The sequence below is a fragment of the Sinocyclocheilus rhinocerous genome, unplaced genomic scaffold, assembly GCF_001515625.1.
Source record: "Sinocyclocheilus rhinocerous isolate Xijiao unplaced genomic scaffold, SAMN03320098_v1.1 scaffold22, whole genome shotgun sequence".
Classification (NCBI taxonomy): domain Eukaryota; kingdom Metazoa; phylum Chordata; class Actinopteri; order Cypriniformes; family Cyprinidae; genus Sinocyclocheilus; species Sinocyclocheilus rhinocerous.
In genome coordinates, this window is record NW_015642832.1 from 295,628 (window position 1) to 300,928 (window position 5,301).

General features: G+C 36.3%; 1 protein-coding gene across 2 annotated transcripts in view; it reads left to right on the top strand.

The window, feature by feature from the left end:
- The first annotated feature begins 1,739 nt into the window (after positions 1–1,739).
- Positions 1,740–5,301, top strand: part of mapk9 (mitogen-activated protein kinase 9) — a 35,067-nt gene continuing 31,505 nt past the window's right edge. For both annotated transcript variants that reach the window (XM_016574079.1, XM_016574080.1), the window contains exon 1: positions 1,740–1,993. The gene's annotated coding sequence lies outside the window, so the exon portion shown is untranslated. The remainder of the gene's footprint in view (positions 1,994–5,301) is intronic.

The following is a 5,301-nucleotide window of genomic DNA, read 5'->3' on the forward strand; positions in this document are numbered from 1 at the left end:
CAGTGTTCTTAAATGCAATAATTACATTAATTAAACTATTTTCTGATGTTTTTACAGAAAACTTGTACTGTTATAAAGTGTCATGAAAATAAGTATAAAATGTGGTAATTTGTTTTTGAAACCGAAAGAATTGAGGGAGAGAAATTACTGGAAGAGAGAGGACATGGAAATATAGACAGAAAATTAACAGGGATCCACGCGGAAGGGAGGAGATCTTAAGAGAGCGATGCAGAAAGAAAATTGAATCAAAATTATGCCTTAAAAAGAGTAGCCATATAGTTTAAAAAAAGAATCCATTCATAGTTTGAATATCAGTCATATTTAGCTGTGCCACACATGCAGCGGGGGGCTAGAAAAGTTTCAGTAACATACTGATTGACTAAGAGACTGACTTTTGTTGATGAAAATTATTTTTGTTTTGTTTAAAACGTTGATATTGTTTGTATCAAAAATTAAACTTTCTTTCTCCTTTGACATGTTCAAAATTAAATAGAAATAATTTAATAACAACCAATTCTGTCCTTTAGTGTGACGTGATGTCCTATGGTGTGACGTAATGTCCTATGGTGTGACACACATGAAAGAAACACAGATTTGTTTTTATCTCAAAATATCTTAAAAAAACAGTTGAGTATTGCAATAGGGGATATACAAATATCACTCAACTTAAAATGGTATAATTTTCAGCAGTTTTAACCGGTTGACAGCAAAGTTTGTCTTATTGTCAAAGTTTGTCTTGAAATTGTCCAACAAGTCATGGGAAAAAAATTATGGTAATTATAATTTCACATTAAATAAATAGCACTATATGAAAATAAGTGTCTAACAATGAAGATAAATATCTCTCATGCTATTTATGTATTATTAAGATATTTTTTTTCTTAACGTTTGCTATGTCACACCATAGGACATATGGTACAGTTCAGTAAAAATGTAAAAAAAAAAGCAGTGAAAGAATTGACGAAGTTAGTGACCCTTTATATTTTCTCAAAGATCAGACTTCACTCTACATAAATATACTGAACAAAATTATAAACGCAACACTTTTGTTTTTGCCCCCAGCATTTCTTTTTCAAAAAAGGTCTTTTACAAAAAAAAGCATTTTTTACTGCCTATTTGTCAACTACCCATATATATATATATATATATATATATATATAAGACCGTGTAAAAATCAGGACAAAATTCACAAGATTTTGCAAAATCAGGGCAAAATCCCCATGGTATGAAATTATTAACAAACAAATCTAAGTCTCACAAAGTGTATGGTATTCATGGAATGCACCATGAAAGCTATTTCACAATGTTTTCCAGCAAAATTGCATTATCTTTTTTCCAGAGAAAAGAGCTCTACTTAGGCTTTTGTTGTTTTTAACAGAGATGTTTTACTCAGAACCAGGGATAGCACTCTGTGAAATAGACCCTGCTCAAAGCTACATTATTAACAGTGAATAAAGACAAGAAACCAGTTCAAATTAAAAGCAATGTCAATACTTTAAGGGAAAAAATACATTGTCCTGTTTAACATCAAAACTATCTCACTGAGCATACATGGCCTAGTAAGGAGGATGCTTATGGACAGCGATTTAGCTAATTTGTCTTTAGAGACAGAATCTCAATTTGACTGGACATGGTGCACTTTAATCCATCGGCACTTCCTGCAACTTCTCAGGCTGCATCAAACGTTACAACTTGACCTGACTAGTGTGCCATTACGTCATCCCTGCCCAGCCAGCGCGCGAGAGCGAGCGAGAGAGAGAGAGACGTAGAAAAATTACTGTCCCACCAACCAACCTCCGCCCCTGCAGTCATGCCACACTCTTGATTTCACTGTCAAGCCTTGTAAGAGAGAAGAAAATCTGACTTGGCCATCGTTAACGTGGAAGCGATAAACGCCGACACTTCTGCGGTTCTGGGGATCTGTTTGCTGGCGTGCCTGCCTGCGTGTGTATGTATGTATGTATGGGAGTGAACTGGAGAAGAAGAAGAGGAGGTAAGCACGCAGCGAGCTAGTGAAAATTCATCCACCTCAGACAGTCGTTTATTTCTGTTAGCGACCATGAACACGTGCTTTCGTGTGTTTAGGACCGAGCGACTCGAAAGCGCGTGTTTGTGCGCTCGTGTTGTCGTAGAGCTGTAGTTTGCCGGGAGTTTGACATGGAGTTAACGCGCGACACATCTGCAGCATAGTTCTGGCCTTGCGCTGGATCAAGCCGACACAAATGTGATTCGCAGCCACGCAAAAGAGCCTGGGACTAGCGCTTATAACAGAAAATACCTTTGTTTATGCCTTAGCTGGTATATGTAGCTAGCTGCTATTGGAGGACTAGCTAGCTTGCTGTGATGGAGCGAATGCAACCTGGCAGCAACCTGACTTGACTTGAAAACGTGGTTGTGCACATTGAAACTACACTTGACATTCTTCTGGATTTGTATGTGGTATACATAAATTGGCATACAATTCAGCATATGTGACCTAAGAAGAGGGCAGGCATCTGAATGAGGTCAGTAGCAGTGTTGTGATGCATGACAGGATGTGTTGACACACTGCAGGTCAAGAGTAACACAATAATTTAACCCCACAATTCATATGTGGCGTCCATTAAGTGGTCTTTTGACCTGCCAGGAAATTTGAACTAATCACAAGTTTGCTGTTTTTATTGGGAAAAGGTAGTTTTATAAGAATTGTACTAGTTTGCAAATGATTTTTTCCCCTCATTTTGTTAATATCTATACTTAGTTATTTAGTAAGTTAATAGCATGTTGTCATTTAGCAGATGCGTTTTATTCATTGTGTTTTTCAGTATACATACTATAGTGACAGCATAACTACTCATACTCATCTAATTTTTAATTAAAATCTAGGCTTATTTTTACTTACAAAACAAGTTTTATTATTTTTAATCGGTGGTTTTCATCTGGTTTTGCTTCATGAACAGGAGATTTTACAGTCTTTACAGTTCAACTTTAATAATTTAATAATATAAACACAAACCGTGTAGATGCAACAACATGCAAAATTATTGAAGTCAGCATGAAATGAAATTTCACCCTATATTTTGTAAATGCATGTTATTTTATTGTAAACAATTTGTCCATGTATGTTAATTTGACATTTTTAATCAAAATACCCCAATCTTCCAGTGAAAATGTCACCCGGATTTCTCCCATCATGCAGTCTGCAATCTCACATTAATCTCAAAATCCAATCAACAAACGATGGATAGAACCAAGTCCCTGCACTGCATTTTTTCTTTTTCGATAATGTTACACTTGGATGTCACAACAAAGAAGAAAAGATCTGCTGTAACTTCCATTACATTGCAACTTTAACATGACTGGCTTAATAGAAAAAAGAATTTGAAAAGGGTTCAAATTTTTAATTGGGCAAAAAAAAAAAGAGGTCAGCACAATGTATGGGTCGAATTTTCTTGTACCTTTTACTTACTTACCTGTAGATTTTTTTAATTGTTGAAGATGAGGGAAAGTCACACAACCTGTCCATATTGGTGCCCACCTAATTTGACTAGATTCATTCAGTCAACTGACAGATACATTTGTGCCAAAAAGGCTGTTGAGTTTGATGTAGAAAACATATCCTCATCTGATTTAAACACTGATTATACCAATTTATTTTTTCATCATAATAATGCACAGCATTTTATCAGCCTATTTGTATTGTAGTGTTGTTTTCCTCTGAAAATTGTGGCCCTTTCATAAAAGACCCATGCAACCTATATTTTGGGTCAATATAAAAAAAAGAATATGCATCTTATTGTCCTTTAATTTGATTGACATATGCATTTATTTTGTAACCATACAATGAAATCAAGTCAGAGAGCCTGGCAGCATTGCCCTACTGTTGTTCATGTTTTTTAACTGCAACATATAGAATTAGTTACATTTACTAATATACTGATCAACATTCAACCTATTTTGTCTGGATCATATCTCTCTACAGCCGTTTTCCGTGAATGTTAGGATTTAGTTCATGGTCCAGGGGATGCATTGAAAAATGCTCCTTTCTGCTGTATGAGGAAACATGGCCCTGAAACAGCTCTTGGGGCAGAGATAAAATTCAGGCTAGTGGTCCTGTCGGCTGCAGCTTGCTAAAACAGGCCAGGCCATTTTGACTGTGATTTAGCACAGCATGGCCTAGCAGCATGACTGTAATTCAGGCTGGGCACAAGCTGACTCATGTACCACTGAGAGCCGGATGGCCGTGGAGTGTGTGCGGAGGGAGAGTGTTCTAGCATCAAGTTGCCCAAGCTTTTTCTTGTCATGCAGCATCATAAGAACTGTCAAATACATTAGCCAGAGCAGAGATGTTTGTGGATTTGTGCATGTGTAGAAGATTTCTTACTTGTTAATGAGGGTTTTAATTCTAGTGACTTGAGACTTTTTGCTCTTGCTTTCAAAAGGCTGATTTTAAAATTACACTGTACAAATCATTGTTGTTGTCATAGCCACATTTCTTAGAACTGGGATTTGCATGCAGAAACATGAATTGTGGGCTCATTGAGAATATCAGGAACATCCAGTTTGTCACCAAATAAAGTACTGTTTTTTCATTCACAATCGTGTATTGCTTTTGACACCTCATTGTGCAAGTTTTTCCAAATAGCTTGTATGCGCTGTGATACTATCACTCTGTTTAGTGTTTTAGATTTGTGCTGCCAAAACAAAGTAAGAAAAGCATTAAGGTGACATGATCAAGCAAACTCCAATTCCCCTTTACATAGCTAATCACCAGAGGTGGGACCAAGTCATTGTTTTGCAAGTCACAAGTAAGTCTCGAGTCTTTGCATTCAAGTCTCGAGTCAAGTCCCGAGTCAAGACAGACAAGTCCAAGTCGAGTTGCAAGTCCTCAGCTTTAAGATTCAAGTCTTAAACAAGTCATTAGTGCTTTTTGCCCAAATGAGTGTCTCAGTATTAATTACCATATCAAATTCACAGTAATTTATATCAGGAAGGCAGGTAGAATATGTTTAACATAGTTCAATTTCATGTGAGATGGGTGCCCTCAGTAAAACTACTCAAGTTCAATTTAGGGATTGTGCCAAAATAGGACAAGCAGTGAAAAAAACAACAACAAAAAACGATTTTATTAGTAACAGAATAGCTAAAACAACAGAATTTCATAGAAATACAGCTGCAACATACTTTGCATGTGTGCATAAGAATAAATACTTCTAGGTGTTATATCGAAGCCAATGAGCCATTATTTGGAACACTAAAGTCTCAAACACTAAAGTCTCAAAACCAAAGAGATATTCTTTATAAAAGTTCAGAGTTAACCAC